Raw genomic sequence first — 12,669 nt, forward strand, 5'->3', positions numbered from 1 at the left:
TCTGAGAACAGATGTCTGAAGACACAATCTAGGGTTCCAGTGAAGACCTAGGGGCATGTCAGTTTAAATCATCTGACTCAGAACCTTTGACTTGGCTCTCTGCCTAAATGGAGCTTCGCAGGGTGTTTCAGACTGCACTTTAGCATTCAGAGCGGTCTCCAATATTGGGTTGGGTTCGGGGGCTTGGCAGGTTTCTCCTAATCTAAAAAGGGTTTGGGCAACTGTGACGGGCACATTTTTCTTGGGGATGGCTGACACTTTCCTGTGGTGTGGCTCCAGAGACCACAACCTGGTGGGCATGTGAGCCATGGTTTTGGGAAAGAAGTCTGCAACACAAACTGGGGTTAGGGTTAGTGGCAAGATGATCGCAGGCACAATGCATAGACGTGGAGGGCAAATCATCAGGAACTGTAAATAGGGTGACTCAAAGGCGGTAGCACAGGCTCTTCTATCTTGATTGTGTGTCCAGGATGGGCTCGGAATGCAGGTTTGTTCTCATGGGTCCATGGGAGATTTTTCCTCTCTAAGGATCCTGGCGGCTCCTAATAGTTTGGTGCCTTTCTCGGGGAAGGGAAGAGTGATGTTTTCCATATTACAGGTGCCCCAAACAGGGATTCCGAGACGAGCTCTGTGTCTGAGCCCCTGGAAAATATCACCAAGGGTTAGGATTTTGGCCTAGGTGTATACCAGGCCTGCAATGTGGGATCCTGGTGGTGCAACTGAGAGCATTTGTTTGAAAGCATACTCAGGCTGAGGATCACCATGCCTACTTGTGCACAGGGCTGCCCTCATGAGTGGGCGTGGTATCCTTGTCCATGCAGTTGGCTCCCACGCTGAGGGTTGAACACCCTTCCCAATAGCCAAGATTCCTGCCATGGGGAAGGAGGAGTTCTCTGTTGTGCTTCAGGTTCCCCCATTTGCAGGAATTCCTGCAGAGGTCTGGGGACAGATGCCTGGATACCAAGGATGGGTAGAGATGACGGCCCAGGGCCATGGCAGATCTCTCGTGTTAAATATGGGCCCTGACCTCTGGGTGGCTGACACGAGGTCAGGGCTCAGGCTCTGTGAGAGACAGAACTAGTGGCCAGGGAAAACTACTAATTGGGGTTGCCTTGTGGGCCGAGTAGATTGATCCTCATGTGCAGTTTCTGGGCAGACTCAAAAGGTCCTTCTTCTTTCTATGTGGAAGGCAGAATACTGCGTTGTGGCTCCAGAATTGCCTATAAAGACATACTGGGGACCAGTAGGGTGAGGATGGATTAGTACTACAATGCTATGGTTAAATTCATTGCGAAGCGAAAGGCAGTTCCAGTGTGCAGCTGCTGTTTCGAATATCTAGCACCTGAGTAAGGGCGGATGTCAGATATTTGCTCACGCTGGAGTTTGGGTCTATGATGACCCACAAATGGAGGGGTGGCGTCAAGTAAACATGGAGGATTTCCCATGCTTGTGCTTGTGAGATGCTCCAAATAGCAAAATTTCTTTCTACCAGAGAGCGGGAGTCTGGTTTGTTTCATCTGGTTTCTTCATGTGGAAAGTTTGTGTAGCAGAACACCCAGATAAATGCCTGGAAAGCACCCCTCCATTGACCATTGCAGCTGAGGAACATGGCCGGTTCATTCTAGTGGCCCTGGGGCAATGTGTTGAGGCCTTCAGTTGAAATGGAGTCTCATGAAGATGTATCACAATACTGGTTTGTTACCAGGGAGATCATAGAATGTGCTGGTTGCTAAGGGGCCATGCAGGATTCAACTACCCTGAGGGTTAGACACAGGTCCAGGAGCACGGCTTCCTTCCCAGGGAGGAGATGTTCTGTTCTGTGGCTCAGGGACCATATGTTGTATCACAAGTTGGTATTCCAGAACAGGCCTCTGAGGACAGATACCTGAAAACCTAATCTAGTGTGCCAATGAAGTCCTCGGGACATGTCAGGTTAAATCTTCTGACTCAGGACCATTGACTTGGGTGTCTGCCTGAATGGAGGTGATCAGGGTCTTTCAGACTGTGCATTTGCGTCCAGAGCGGCCTCCATTATTGGGCTGTGCTCAGGGGCCTTGCAGATTTCTCCTAATCTAGAGGTATGGGGCAAAAGTGATGGGCACGGTTTCCTTGAGGTTCGAAGGCACAGTCCTGTGGTGTGGCTTCAGATACAAGAACCTGGAGGTCATATGAGCTATGGTTTTAGGAAGGAAGTCTGCAAACACAAACTCGGGGTAGGGTTAATGGCGAGGCGATTGCAGACCCAATGCATAGACCTGGAAGGCCGCTCACCAGGAACTGTAAATAAGATGACTCAAAGGTGGTAGCACATGATTTTTATCTGGATTGTATGTCCAGGATGGCCTTGTAAAGCAGTTGTGGTGTCATGGGTCCATGGCAGATTTTTCCTCTCAAGGATCCTGGTGGCTACCAATAGTTTGGTGGCTTTCTCAGGGAAGGGAAGAGTGATGTTTTCCATCTTAAGGGTGCCCCAAAATAGGGATTCCAGAGACGGGTTCTGTGCCTGGGCCTCTGGAAAATCCAACCAGGGGTTAGGATTTGGGCCTAAATGTGTACCAGTCCTGGAATGCGGGATCCTGTTGGTGCAACTGAGAGCGTTTGTTTAAAAGCATGCTCAGGCTGAGGGTCACAATGCCTGCTTGTGCCCAGGGGGGCCCTCATGAGTCAGCGTGGTCTCCTTGGCCATGCAGCTGGCTCCTACTCTGAGGTTTGGACACCCATCCCAACAGCCAAAATTCTGGCCATGGGGAAGGAGGAGTTCTCTACTGTGCTTCAGGTTCCCCCATTGGCAGGAATTCCAGCAAAGGTCTCGGACAGATGCCTGAATACCAAGGATAGGAAGAGATGAAGGATTTGGGCCATAGTCGGTCTCACATGCTGGATATTGAACCAGATCTCTTGGTGGCTGACACTAGGTTTTGGCTCAGGTTCTGTCAGACACAGCACTAGTGCCCAGGGAAGCCAATAAATCGGGGTTCCCTTGAGCGATGAGCAGATTGATCTTGTGTGCTTGAGTTTCTGGGCAGACTCTCTCTATGGGGAAGGCAGAATGTTGCGTTGTGACTCCAAAATACCCTCTCAAGTGGGCTTGCTGACCAGGAGGTTGAGGATGGAATTGTAAACCCAAGCGATGGTTAAATTCAGTCAAGTGAAAATCAGTTCCATTGTGCAGTGATTGAATTGAAAATCCAGTACCTGATTAAGGGCGGATGTCAGAGGTTTGCTCATGCTGGAGTTTGTGTCTATGATAACCGACAAATGGAGGGGTGGTGTCAAGAGGCATGGAGAATTTCCCACGCTGTGGTTTGTGAGATGCTCCAAACACAAGGTTTCCTTTTCCCAGACATGGGCATTTTTTGTTTGTTGTCTCCAGGGTCCCTCACGTGGAAAGTTTGTGCAGCAGATCACACCCGTATGGATGCCTGGAAACCACACCCCCACTGACCATTGCAGCTTAAGAACATGGCAGGTTCATTCTAGTGGCTTTCGGGCGATGTACCAAGGACTTATTTTGACATGGAATCTCATGAACATGGGTAACAATGCTTGTTTTTACCAGGGAGATCTTAGAAACGCCGGTGGCTAAGGGGTCGTGCAGGATTCATCTACCTTGAGGGTTTGACACAGGTATAACAGCACGTATTCCGTCTGGGGTCAGGAGATGTTCTATTGTGGGGCTCAAGGACCATATGTTGTATCATATTGGTATTCCAGAACAGGCCTCTCAGGCCAGATGCCTGAAAACCTAATCTAGGGTTCTAATGAAGTCATAGCAGCATGTCAGTTTCAATTTTCTGACTCAGGACCATTGACAGGGCGTCTGCCTGGACGGAGGTGATCAGGGTGTTTCAGACTGTGCATTTGTGTCCAGAGTGGCCTCCAATATTGGACTGGGCCCAGGGTCCTTGCAGGTTTCTCCTAATCTGGAGATTACTGGGCAACTGTGATGGACACTATTTATTTGGGAATAGCAGGCACTCTTCTGTGGTGTGGCTCCAGAGACCCCATCCTGGAGGGCATGTGAGCCATGGTTTTGGGAGAGAAGTCTTCAAACACAAATTCAGGTTATGGTTAATGGCAAGGTGATCACAGGCCCATTGTGTAGACTTGGAGGGCAGTTCGTCTGGAACTGTAAATCGGATAATTTGAAGGCAGAAGTACAGTCTTTTGTGTCTGTATAATGTGTCCAGGAAGGCCTCAGAATGCAAGTGTGGTCTCATGGGTCCATGGGAGATTATTCCTCTCTAATGAACCTGGCGGCTCCCAAAAGTTTGGTGCCTTAACCGAGGAAGGGAAGAGTGCTGTTTTCCATGATAGGGTTGGCCAAAAACAGGGATTCCAGAGACTGGTTCTTGGTCTGGGCACCTGGAAAATCCCACCAAGATTTAAGATTTGGGCCTAGAGGCCTACCAGGCCTGCAATGCGGGTCCTGGAGGTGCAACTGAAAGCATTTGTTTGAAAGCATGCTCAGGCGGAGAGGCACAATGCCTTCTTCCATCCAGGGCAGCCCTCTGGAGTGGGTGTGGTGTCATTGGACATGCAGCTGGCTCCCACTGTGAGGGTTGGACACCCATCCCAACATCCAGGAAATCTGCCATGGGGAAGGAGGAGTTCACTATTGTGCTTTAGGGTCCCCCTTGGTAGGGCTTCCACGAAATGTCTGGGGACAGATGCCTGAATACCAAGGATTGGTAGATATGATGGCCCTGGTCCATGGCCGGTATCATATGCTGGATATGGGCCCCGCCCCCTGGGTCGCTGACACGAGGTCAGGGATCAGCAGCTGATTCACAGCACTAGTGACCAAGGCAGAGTATAAATTGGGGTTCCATCGAGGGCTAAGCAGATCTATCCTCATGTAGAGTTTCTGGGCAGACATACCAGGCCCTTTTCTTTCTATGTGTATGGCAGAATGTTGTGTTGTGGCTCCAGAATTCCCTATCAAGAGGTCTTGCGGACCAATAGGGTGAGGAAGGAATTGTAAACCCTAACTACGCATGAATGCAGTGTCAAGTGAAAGGCATTTCCAGTGTGCAGTGACTGATTCGAATATCAGCACCTGAGTAACGGCTGATGTCAGATGTTTGCTCATGCTGGGTTTTGTCTATGATGACTGACAAATGGAGGGGTGGCGTCTAGAGGCCATGGAGGATTTCCCTCGATGAGATTTGTGAGATGCTTCAAACAGTAAGATGTCCTACTGGACAGGTGGAGCCTGGTTTGTTTGCTCAAGGTTTTCCCATGTGGAAAGACTAGATAGCAGAACTCTTTGGCATGGATGCCTGGAAAGCACACCCGCACTGACCATCGTATCTGACGAACATGGCAGGTTCATTATTGTAGCTCTGGGTCAAAGTACCAAGGCCATGAGTTGACATGGAGTCTCATGAAGATGTGTCACAATGCTGGTTTGTTACCAGGGAGATCTTAGAATGTTCTGGTGGCTAAGGGGCTGTGCAGGAATCATAAACCCTTAGGGTTTGACAAAGGTCTTGAGTTCGGCTTTCATCTGGGGATAGAAGATGGTCTGCTATGGGGCACAGGGACCATATGTTGTATCATAAGTTGGTATTCCAGAAGAGGTCTCTGAGGACAAATGCCTGAAAAGCTAATCTAAGCTTCCAATGAGGTCCTAGGTGCATGTCAGGTACAATCATCTGACTAAGGGCCATTGACGTGGCTGTCTGCATGGATGTAGGTGATCAGGTTGTTTCAGACTATGCATTTGCGTCCAGAGCAGCCTCCAGTATTGGGGAGGACTCAGGGACCTTGCAGGTTTATCCTAATCTGGAGGGTTTGGGCAACTGTGACGGGCACAGTTTCCTTGGGGATGACAGGCACAGTCCTGTGGTGTGACTCCAGAGACCCCATCCTGAAGGGCATGTGAGCCATGGTTTTGGGAGAGAAGTCCGCAAACGAAAACTCGGGTTAGGGTTAGTGATGAGGTGATCACAGGCCCAATGCATAGACCTGGAGGGCAGCACGTCAGGAACAGTAAATCATGTGACTCGAAGGTAGTAGCACAGGCTATTGTACCTGGATTTTGTATCCACGATGGCCTCAGAATGCAGGTGTTGTCTCATGGGTCTATGGGAGATTTTTTTTCTCTGAAGGATCCGGGAAGCTCCCAATTGGTTGCTTTCTAAGGGAAGCAAAAAGTGCTGTTTTCCATTTCAGGGTTGCCCCAAAACAGGAATTCCAGTGACGGACTCTGATAATGGGCAGTTGGAAAATCCCACCAAGAGTTAGGATTTGGGCCTAGGTGTGTACCAGTCAATAATGCCAGATCCTGGAGTTGAAACTGAGAGCATTTGTTTGAAAGCATGCTCAGGCTGAGGTTCACAATGACTGCTTGTGTTGAGGGCGACCCTCATGAGTGGGCGTGGTCTCCTTGGCCATGCAGCTGATTCCATTCTGAAAGTTTCACACCTATCCGAGCAGTCAGGATTCCTGCCATATGGATTGAGGAGTTCTCTATTGTGCTTCAGGTTCCCCCATTGGTAGGGATTTCAGCAAAGGTCTGGGAAGTTGCATGAATACCAAGGATTGGTAGAGATGACGGCCATGGGCCATGGCTGCTCTCACATGCTGGATATGGATCCCGTACTCTGGGTTGCTGACACGAATTCAGGGCTCAGGCACTGTCAGACACAGCACTAGTAGCCAGGGCAGAGTATATATCCTGGTTCCCTCGAGGGCCGAGTAGAATGATCTTCATGGAGATTTTCTGGGCAGACTCACCAGGCCCTTCTCCATGGTTTCAAACAATCCCTCTCAGTTACACCACGGTGATCCTGCATTGCAGTTCCGTTATGCCCCTAGGTACAAATCCTAACACTTGGTGGGCTTTTGCAGGCTCCAAGTCCCAGAGCCCCTCTCTGGAATCCCTGTCTTGCGGCACCCCTAAGATGGAAAAGTACATTCTTCCCTTCCCCGAAAATGCCATCAAACTATGGGAAACCGCTAGGATCCTTAGAGAGGAAAAGTGTCCCATGGACCAAGGAGAATACACCTGCATTCCGAGGCCATCCTGTACACAAAATCCTGATAGAAAAGTCTGTGCTACTGCCTTCCCGTCACTTCAATTATAGTTCCTGATGAGCTGCCATCTAGGTCTATGCATTAGGCCTGCGACCACCATGCCACTAACTCTAACCTGAATTTGTGTTTGCAGATTTCTCTCCAAAAACCATGGATCACATGCCCAACAGGATGGGGTCTCTGGAGCCACACTACAGGACTATGCTGCTATCACCAAGGAAACTGTGCTCCTCACAGTTGCCCAAACCTTCCAGATTAGGAGAAACCTGCAAAGCCCCTGAGCCAAACCCTATATAGGCGCCCAATCTGGACGCAAATGCACAGTCTGAAATAACCTGATAACCTACATCCAGGCAGACAGCCAAGTCAATGGTCTTGAGTCAGATGATTGAAACTGACATGCCCCTAGGATTTTATTGGATCTCTAGATTAGGATTTTAGGCATCTGTGCTCAGGGGTCTGTTCTGGAATAGCAAGTTGGGATACATCACGTTGTTTCTGGGCCACACAACAGATCATCTCCTGTCCTAGGAAGGAAACCGTGCTCTTTGACCTGTGCCAAACCCTCCGTGTATGAGAATCCTGCACGGCACATTAGTCACCAGCACATTCTAAGATCTCCCTCATAACAAACCAGCATTGTGACCAAACTGCAAGAGATACCTGTAAACTCAAGGCCTGGGTACTTCGTCCCAGAGCCACCAGAATGAACCTGTCATGTTCCTAAGCTTCAAATGTCAATGGAGTTGTGCTTTCCAGGTGTCCAAGTGGGAGAGCTCTGCTACTCATACTTTCCACATGGAGGACCCTGGAGCAAACAAACCAGACTCCAACTGTACTGTAGAAGGAAACCTTGCTGTTCGGAGCATCTCACAAGCTTTGGTGTGGGAAATCCTCCATGGCATCTTGCTGCCACCCTCCGTTTGTCGGTCATCTTAGACACAAATTCATTGTGAGCAAAGATCTAACATCTGCCCCTACTCAGCTGCTGGATATCTCAAATAAGCTGCTGTACACTGGAAATGCTTTCTACTTGGGACTGAATTGAACTATAGCTTGTGTTTACAAAACCATCGTCAACCTACTAGTCCCCAAGCCCTCATGATAGGGAATTCTGGAGCCACAATGCAGCATTCTGACTTATCAGTAGAAAGAAGAGGTTCCCGATGAGTCTGCCCAGAAACCCCACATGAAAATCAGTCTGCACAGTCCTCAAGGGAACCCCAGTTTATAGACGGCCCTGGCCACTAGTGCTGTGTCTGACAGAGCATGAGCCCCGCCATAGTGTCAGCCACCAACACAGCGGGCCCCATTACCAGCATGTGAGACCGGCCATGGCCCAAGTCCGTCATCTCTACCCATACTTGGTATTCAGGCACCTTTCCCCACACCTTTGCTGGAGACCCTGACAATGGGGGTACCTGAATCACAATAAAGAACTCCTATTTCCATGCCAGGAAGCCTGGCTGTTGCTATGGGCATCCAACCCTCAAAGTGTGAGCCAGCTGTATGGCCAGTGAGACCACGCCCTCTCCTGAGGGCCCCCCTGGGCACAAACAGGCATGGTGACCCTCAGCCTGAGCATGCTTTCAAATAAGACCTCTCAGTTACACCGCTATGATCCTGCACTGCAGGCCTGGAACGCCCCTAGGCTCAAATCTTAACACTCGGTGGGATTTTCCAGGCACCCAGACCCAGAGCCCTTCTCTGGAATTCCTGTTTTTGGTACCCCTAAGTTGTAAAACAGCATTCTTCCATGTTTTGGAGCACCCTAAGATGGAAAAGAGCACTCTTATCTTCTCCGAAAAAGCCACCAATCTATGGAGAGCCACCACTATCCTTAGAGAGGAAAAGTATCCCATTGAACCATGAGACCACACCTACATTCTGAGCCCATCCTGGACACACAATCCAGATAGAAAATCCTGGGCTACCAGCTTCCAGTCACCTTAATTAGATTTCCTGACGTGCTGCCCTCTAGGTTTATTCATTGGAACTGCGATAATCTCACCACTATCCCTAACCCAAATTTTTGTTTGCAGACTTCCCTCCCAAACTATGGCTCTCATGCCCTCCAGGATGTGGTCTCTGGAGCCTTCCCTCAGGACTGGGCCTGCCATCCCCAAGGAAACTGTGCCCATCAGATTTGCCCAAAGCCTCCAAATTAGGAGAAACCTGCAAGGCCCCTGAGCCCACCCCAATATTGGAAGTGGCTCTGGATGCAAATGCACAGTCTGAAACACCCTGATCACCTACATCCAGACAGAGACCCATGTCAATGGTCCTTAGTCAGCAAATTGAACCTGATGTGCACCCAGGACATCATTTGAACCCTAGAATAGGTTTCAAGCATCTGTCCTCAGAGGCCTGTTCTTGAATACCAAGTTAGGATACAACATATGTACCTTGAGCCACAAAACAGAAAATCTCCTTTCCCAAGAAGGAAACTGTGCACATCGGCCTGTGCCAAACGCTCAGGGTAGGAGAATCCTTCATGGCTCCCTAGCCACCAGCACATTCTAAGACCTCTTTGAAACAAACCAGTATTGGGACACCTCTGCAAGATATTCCAAGTCAACTCAAGGCTTTGGTACTTGGCCCCAGAACCACCAAAAAGAACCTGCCATGTTCCTCAGCTCCAATAGTAATTGGACGTGTGCTTTCCAGTCAACCATGAGGGAGGGTTCTTCTACCCAAGCTTTCCACATGGGGGACCCTGGGGGAAACAAACCAGACTCCTCCTGTCCATTAGAAGAAGACCTTTTTGTTTGGAGCATTTTACAGTCTTAAGTGTGGGTAATTCTCCATGGCCTCTTGAATCCACCCCTCCATTTGTCGGTCATCATAGACACAAACTCCACTGTGAGCGAACATCTGACATCTGCCCTTACTCAGGTGCTGGATATCTTGTATAAGCTGCTGCACATTGGAACTGACTTCCGCTTGGAACTCAATTTAGGCATAGCTGATGTTTACAATTTCATCCTCATCCTCCTGGTCCCCAAGCCCTCTTGATAGGGAATTCTGGAGCCACAATGCAGCATTCTGCCTGCCCCATAGAAAGAAGTGCTTCATGAGTCTTTGCAGAAACTCCACATGAGGATCAGTCTGCTCGAGAATCAGTCTGTTCTTGAAATTCAACATATGATCCGACATGTGGTCTCTGAGCCATACAAGAGAACCCCTCCTGTCATGAGAAGGATACCTGGATCCTAGGAACTGGGCTTAACCCACATGTAGGAGAATCCTGCATGACCACAGACCCACCACCACATTCTATGGTTTCCCTGGACACCAAGCACCATTGTGACTCATTACACTGAGAACATCTGTCAACTTAGATCACTTGGATATTGGAACAAGAACCAGTGGATCATGCCTGCCATGTTCTTCGGCTGCAATAGTAATGCAAGGAAGGCTTCCCAGGCTTCCATTCAGAGAGCTCTACTATCAAATCTTTCCAAATTGGGGACCCTGGAGCCCTCTATGTGACTTTCCCTGTCCCACAGTAGGACACCTTGCTGTTTGGAGCAGCTCACAAGGTCCTGCTTGGGAAAACCTCCAAGAAATCTTGAGGCCACCCCACAATTTGTTGACCACCATGGATACAAATTCCAGAGTGAGAAGACATGTGACCCTCGCCCATACTCAGGTGTTGGGGATCTCGAAACAACCACTGCACATTGGAATGGCCATGTGCTCGACACTGAGTGTATCCGTGGCTGTGTTTTCAGACTTCTGTCCTCACACTCCTTGCTTGTAAGCCCTCCATATTGGGAATTCTGGAGCCACAACGCAGCCTTCTGCCTGCCCACCAGAAATAAGAAGTGCCCTATGGGTCTTCGCAGAAACCCACATGAGGATCCTCCTGCACGGCCCTCAACGGCACCCCAATATAAGTAGGCCGACCTCTGCACAAATGCTCTGTCTGACACAGCCTGATCCCTGACCTCCATTCAGTGACCCATATAGTGGCCCCATATCCTGCAGGTGGGTCCAGCTTTGGCCTGAGGCCATCATATTGAACCAACCTGGGTATTCAGTTACCTGTCCCAGACTTAGCTCAAATTACTGCCCATAGGAAACCCTGAAGTACAAAAGAGTAATCCTACTTCCCCATGGCCAGAAGATTGAATGTTGAGATGGCTGTCCAACCCTCAGAGTGGGAGCCAAGTGCATGGCCCATGAGACCACGCCCACACAGGATAGGCAGCTAGGCACAGTCATTGCGACCCTCAGAATGAGACCCCTTTCCCTAGAGCCCCCATGGGAGCTGGACCAGAATCCCACAGAGAGGGCCTGTCATGCCCCTAGGCCCAAAACCGAAACCTTGGTTGGGTTTTCCAGGTCCTGGACTAGGAACTCATCTCTGGAATCCCTGTTTAGACAGGACCCCTGAGATGGAAAACAGCGTTTTCTTCTTCCCCAGAAAGACATCAAACACTTGGGTGCCAATCAGAATCCCCAGAGTGGAAGAATATCCCATGGGCACATGAAGTAACCCCACCACTTTGTGGCGATCCTAGACACACAATCCAGACAGAAAAGCCTGTGCTCCTCCCTCCCAGCTACCTGAATTTCAAATCCTGAGGAGCTTCCCTCAGGGTCTGCAGATCTGGCCTGCCATCACCTCGCCCCTAACTCTTACCAATTTTGCGTCTGAAGACTTTGGTCCCAGAGCCCTGAACCACATGCCCTCTAGGATGGGGCCTTGAGAACCACATGTCATCACTGGGCCTGCTCTCCCAAGGAAACTCTGCCCGTCTCAGTTTCCCAAACGTCCAGATTAGCAGAAGACTGCAAGGCCCCTGAGTCCACCCAAAATTCATGGAAAAAATGAATTTTTTTCCGCTCTGGAAAAAATGCACAGGCTGACACAGCCTCATCACTTACCGCCAGGATGACACGCAGGTTAATGGCACTGAGTCTGAAGATGGAACCTGCCATGCCCCTACAACCTCATCAGAACCTTAGCTTAGGTTTTGAGGCCTCTCTTCCCAGAGGCCTGTTCTGGAAATTCAACATATGGTCCAACCTGTGGTCCGTGAGCCATACAAGAGAACACCTCCTGTCTCGAAAAGGAAACCTGGCTCTTGGGTACTGGGTCTAATCCTCAGGATAGAGAATCATGAATGGCCTGAGAGCCTCCACTATAGTCTAAGGTCTCCCTGGAAAACTAGCAGCATTGGGACCCATTAGACTGAGAACTTCCCTCAACGCAGATCACTTGGAACTTGGAATCAGTGTCATTGGATCAAGACTTCCCTGTTCCTCAGCTGCAATGGTAACACGAGATGGGCTTCCCAGGCCTCCATTCAGAGAGCTCTGCTATCGAATCTTCCATATGGGGGACCCTGGAGCCCTGTAATCCGACTTCTCCTGTCCCACAGTAGGACACCTTGGTGTTTGGAGCAGCTCACAAGCTCCCGCTTAGAAAAACCTCCAAGAATTCTTGAGGCCACCCCACCATTCTTTGGCTATCATGGATACAAACTCCAGAATGAGCAGACATCAGACCTTCGCCAGGTGCTGGAGATCTCGAAACAACTGCTCTACATTGGAAGGGACATGTGCTCGACACTGAGCTTAATCGTAGCTTGTGTTTTCAGAGTTCTGTCCTCACACTCC

Source organism: Neovison vison, chromosome 3, assembly GCF_020171115.1.
Source record: "Neovison vison isolate M4711 chromosome 3, ASM_NN_V1, whole genome shotgun sequence".
NCBI classification, from domain to species: domain Eukaryota; kingdom Metazoa; phylum Chordata; class Mammalia; order Carnivora; family Mustelidae; genus Neogale; species Neogale vison.